Genomic DNA, 5796 nt, shown 5'->3' with positions numbered 1-5796 from the left:
TTTCTAGTTGCAATTTCTGGTGAGTACAATGCGGAATATTACGGATATTTGCAACATGTCGAAGATTTTCGGAAAGTAGCGAAGAGGTTTTCGTCAGTTAATATTCATGTCCGTGCCGGCCGCTAACTTATCAGAATCAATAAAAAAGAACCAGGAAAAATCGGTACCGATCGCAAATTTCCGGAATTCCGATAAAGCTTCAACATAATTTGTTCTCAAATGATCGCGAACTCGAACGAATCTGTCCCTACGCCTCCAACTCCCTTTAAATCTCATCGGACGTACATTGATCTCAAAATCTATCCTTGACGACTCAAATCATATTTCCTGAATAGTTTGGCCTATTGACGTCCCTGTAATTATAACAATGGTCTTTTGGATAAACACCGCTAAGTTGTTGCAATATAATAACCGTTTAAAATAGTTACCGGTTTTCATTTAATAAAATGATTAAGTCATATTCGAGATTTCAGCGATTGCCAATATTTTGCTTTTGTTTCTCATAAGCATATGGTGCTTGGTATCTGCTATTGACTCCTATGTAGATTGCAAATATTACATAACCTTTACAGCGGCCGAGCGCAGATATCTGCATTTGGCCGCTAAAAAGAAAAATCTTTGCGCATTAATTTAATTCAAATCTCATTATCATAATCAAAATCATCATCATCGTCGTCGTCGTCACTACTACCACCACCACCATCATCATCATCATCATCTTCTTCTTCTTCTTCTTCCTCCTCCTCCTCCTCATCATCATCATTAACAACAACAGCAACACCAACTTAACATCATCATCAAACAACAATAAACATCGGTAGCATACAATGTGCTTCATCAACCATACATAATTATATGCGTTAAAACACCATAATAGAACAGCATGAATGAAGCTGTCTATTACTCTTTTATATTTCCTATACCAATATTTTTTTCGTTAATTGAAGGACTAGTTGAAATCTTCTATAAAAGCCCTCCCACCCCCCCAAAATAAAAAAAAAATAAAACATAATAATAATAACCCTAGCAAACAACAATAAACATAGGTTAGTTAGTATACACTGTGCTTTAGTATGGTGTACGAACTGGTCCAAAACTATTCTAAACTGTCCGAGACAGTTTAGAAACCGTCCGGGACGGTTTGTAAACTGTCCCGGACTGTTTACTAAACTGTCCCGGACAGTTTACAAACTGTCCGGGACGGTTTAGGAAAGTTTTGGACCGTTCGTGCGCATAAACCGTCCGGGACGGTTTAAACTGTCCGGGACAGTTTAGTAAACTGTCCGGGACAGTTTAGTAAACTGTCCGGGACGGTTTAAACTGTCCGATACGGTATTATTTATATCAACCAATCAGAACACTCCTTGCAATAATGCTTTACTTTAGAAGTCGTAATGTAATATCGTTGTCATCTCGAGCGACGCTATTTTTCTCAGACAAAACATTATTTTAAAATAATTGCTGCCAAAAACGCCAGAGTTAAAAATGATTATTTTATGTACTCGAAATAAATGTATTTGCCCACAAAGTATTTCTGACATTGGTAACGAATTTCTTCTTTTACAGTCGCTGCCCTGAAACTGTCGAGTAGGTGTAAACTCGGGATATGATGTGGTCATTCTGTTCACATTTCTAGCCAGAGCATCGAATCTTGTCAGTGAAGAGTTAATCACCTCAAGGGACCTATTTGTCTCTAAAATTCTTGTAATGGAATTTAACACCTCCCGACAAGTCTCTAAAAACCGATCTCTGTCCATATTCGCGTACAAATGATAAATTATCGAACAATCACTCGAGTGAACGTTACTAAAACGGAAATTCTCACTTTCGAAATGGCACACAAATGCGAAGTGTTCTGATTGGTTGATTGACTCCTCCTAAGAACCTTTGCCGTACTAAAATTTATGCCTGTAAACCGTCCGGGACAGTTTAGGAAACCGTCCCGGACAGTTTCCAGGAAACCGTCCCGGACAGTTTCCTAAACTGTCCCGGACGGTTTGTAATACACAAAATAAATCGCCCGGTACAGTTTACAGACGCACGAGCGGTTCAAAAGTAAGAAACTGTCCGGGACAGTTTAGTAAACTGTCCGGGACAGTTTACAAACCGTCCCGGACGGTTTATAAACCGTCCCGGACAGTTTAGAATAGTTTTGGACCAGTTCGTACACCATACTTAAGCAACCATGCATAATGAATGTTTATGACTTCGGACCGTTGTGATCAAATTTAAAAAAGCAAGATGGTATGTATGCGGCACACAACACATAGATAATTATAGTTTTATACCTTAAACGTAGTTCATCAAAATAAAGATAAGTTATTATCTATGTAATACTTAAATTAGGTTTATAACGTATGCATATTTGTCTAAAACTTGTGAAATGTGATTCGTAAGCCGACGACAACATTATCATTCGGACCCTTCTCCCCACCTAACAATCGAGATTAAACACCTATGGAGATCCCGATCTTATCAATGAATAAACCGGTTCAATGATGTCAAGTCAAATAAAACATACTATTACTATCCAAATAAATATCTATCAAAAAATGTAAATTGATATACCTACTTAACTAAAACTAAACTTAAACGATTAGCAAGAAAAATATATAAAGAAGAAGCAGGCAAAGTAGGCAAATTAATTGTAACATATGTTTTCTCAGTCTCCCACTGTTGAACAATATAAATAGTATTTATCGCCACCCCAAAAGGGATCTTTATCACACGTTTGGCTCAACTAATATATAATTGTGACAGGACAAACTGTCAACAAATACCTTGTTAATGTTTTATACATAACTCCAATCAAAGGTCAACTTCCAAGGAAACTGCGGCATGTTAAAACTGTTGATTATGACAAAATGTTGTTTAGTACAAATCAGTACAATAGCGTCTGTTATGTGGCCTATACTAATCCAGTTAAATAAAACTTTAATCGCAGAAAAGTTTAGATTCTTTACACCTTTAAAGGGGCCTTTTCACAGATTTTGGCATTTTTTTTAACTTATTCATTAAATGCTTTATATTGATAAATGTAAACATTGGATCATAAAAGCTCCAGTAAAAAATCAAGAAAAAAAATAAAAAAAAGGAAATGTACATTGCCCGGAGCAGGGTTCGAACCAGTGACCCCTGGAGTCCTGGCAGAGTCCTGTAGTATAAACGCTTATGCCTACTGAGCTATTCCGCCGAGTACACATTCTCGACGTATTTTATACCTTATATAAGCAATCTTCGTAGTTTCACAAAATTTAACGACAAAAACAGAACTCTCCAAATTATTCAATCGTTTCGCGTTGCAACGCTTTATAATTTTTAGGTTTTAAAATCGTCAAAAGATGCATATAATGGCTATATTAGAGCATGGTTAATGTTCAGTATTACTGTTTCCTCACAAATATCATAACTAAAACGAAAACTTACGAATCTGAAACAACTTTTTTCAATTTTGTCAATTTACCAAAGCGTGAATAGATCCCTTTAAGAAAATATATATAACAGTTTCTTCCTGTTTTAACAAAATGATACATTTAAAAATAAATTATGAAGCATCGCTAGCAATATTAGAAAGAGAAGTAGAAGGAGAATTATTATCAATAGTAGCAGTAGCAGCAGCAGCAGCAGTAGCAGCAGCAGCAGTAGCAGTAGCAGAATCAGTAGCAATAGCAGTAGCAGTAGCACTAGCAGTAGCAGTAGAAGTAGCAGTATCAGTAGCCGTATCAGTAGCAGTAACAGTAGCAGCAGCAACAGCAGCAGAAGCAGCAGCAGCAGCAGTAGCAGTAGCACTATCAGAAGCAACAGCAGCAGCGGCAGTGGCAGCGGCAGTGGCAGTGGCAGTAGCAGTGGCAGTAGCAGTGGCAGTAGCAGTGGCAGTAGCACTATCAGTAGCAGCAGCAGCAGCACTGGCAGCGGCAGTGGCAGCGGCAGTGGCAGCGGCAGCGGCAGCGGCAGTGGCAGTGGCAGCGGCAGCGGCAGCGGCAGTGGCAGCGGCAGTGGCAGCGGCAGTGGCAGCGGCAGTGGCAGTGGCAGCGGCAGCGGCAGCAGTAGCAGTAGCAGTAGCAGTAAGAGTAGCCGAAGCAGTAGCAGTAGCGGCTTTTTGCTTTTTTGTTTTAGAAGTGTTTGTCGTATAAGAAGAACGCAAGGAAGACAAATTAATTGTAACATGTGTTATCTTAGTCTCCGTTGTAGTAGTATTTGTTGTATCTACACAGCCATTTTTCAGTCACCTGAGAGACATGTTTTTATAAGAGATTTAATTGTGGACCAATACATCGTGTATTAATATCAGTGTACCCACTGGGACACCACATGGGGCGAGGATTAACAGATAAACTAGGCCTTCAACTAATTATGCGCCTAGAGGCAAACAATACTATAACTTACTGATAATTTTAGGATTAGGATGTGTTTGTATCTTATTTGAAATTAGCTAGCTTAATTCAAAAACTAATTATAGCCTCAATATTATCACAAGAACATCATCACATATTCATTGTGCAATATATAATCATATCACCATCACAATATGCCAGAGCGTTAGTATTTATTGTGCATACATATCCTACAGCAACATTTACAAAACTTATTACAAACCAACCGCTCAAGCTTTAATTAAGATTGATTTCAATTTATATTATGACATACATTAAAGATCACTGTCAATTAATTAAAAAATAGCTTGATGCTTCGTACTCAGCGATTTAAGTAAAAGAAACGTTGCGTACACAATAATTGGGGTTAAAAAAAAGAGTCTGCAATTAAAATAATCAAATTTAAATAATACTAGATTTAGTTTCAAATTGTCGCTCAAAAAATGTATCAGTTATATCAGTTACTAGGGAATCGATTTGTTTAATCTCCGCAATCCAATAATAATTATGGTGTTTGTATGACAAATTAATAGCTATTCGTCATTGAATGTATGATACTCATAAAAATATTGAAACAATAACCACAACAACAACAACATATGTGATTATGTATATATCTTCTTCAGATACTCTGTGTCATACTTTCAAAATTATCCTCATAAGATTCATAATAACAAAATAAACACTATTGCAATATTAGTAAAAACCAACTTAGCCGTTATGCTAATGATTTTATGTTCAGTATGCGTGTACATTTCAATATTATATAACAACAAGTGTTCACAAATACCTATGTTTAATAAATATTAAAAACATGAGAACCAATGAAGGTATTTCATTTTAATAGACTAGTTTTACCGTGTGTGTACATTCATATAAAATCTTTTGAAAATCACACTTGAGATAATGTCTTTAGGTTTTGCTATTTCTAATCGATTTAAACACCATAAAACCACCGTATTTTCTCATACATTCTAAATTTTCTTACATTTCCTTTTTAAGCCAAATATTTATGTTTTCATGATTCTAAATTTTCGGACATACGGATTTTCGTACAGTCAGTTAAACAGCGCTATTTTATCAGATTTTGACCCTGTTTTTGCTTATCTGATGACCCTTCGGTCATGCATTTTTACAACCGGATTAAAGTAATAAAACAGAATCATGCCTAAGGGCAATCGACCATTACATTTGCGTACTTGGGTAAATTACCTTGTAAACCTCTAATAAGCAATGGTTACTTCCAACAGCGTTTGAAATGATATCGTATTAAGAAAGCCAAACGTTTATTGTTTTTACTTTTTATATATTATTTCAGTTGATTGCAAAGCTGTTAAGTTGCATTTTTAAAGTAAAGAACGAAGGGAACAACACAATAAAATTATGTACACTGATGTATTATTTCTACTTCAATTAAATAATT

At 36.2% G+C, this 5796-nt stretch overlaps 2 pseudogenes; both read right to left on the bottom strand.

Moving 5' to 3' along the window:
- Positions 1-1116: 1116 nt before the first annotated feature.
- On the bottom strand, positions 1117-1311 carry LOC127843308 (small nucleolar RNA snR44; annotated as a pseudogene).
- Positions 1312-1897: 586 nt separating this feature from the next.
- LOC127843309 (small nucleolar RNA snR44) lies at positions 1898-2095 on the bottom strand (annotated as a pseudogene).
- Between the last annotated feature and the right edge of the window lie 3701 nt (positions 2096-5796).

This window comes from Dreissena polymorpha, chromosome 8 (genome assembly GCF_020536995.1).
Source record: "Dreissena polymorpha isolate Duluth1 chromosome 8, UMN_Dpol_1.0, whole genome shotgun sequence".
In the NCBI taxonomy this organism is placed as follows: domain Eukaryota; kingdom Metazoa; phylum Mollusca; class Bivalvia; order Myida; family Dreissenidae; genus Dreissena; species Dreissena polymorpha.
This window is presented reverse-complemented; position numbering and strand designations above follow the sequence as displayed.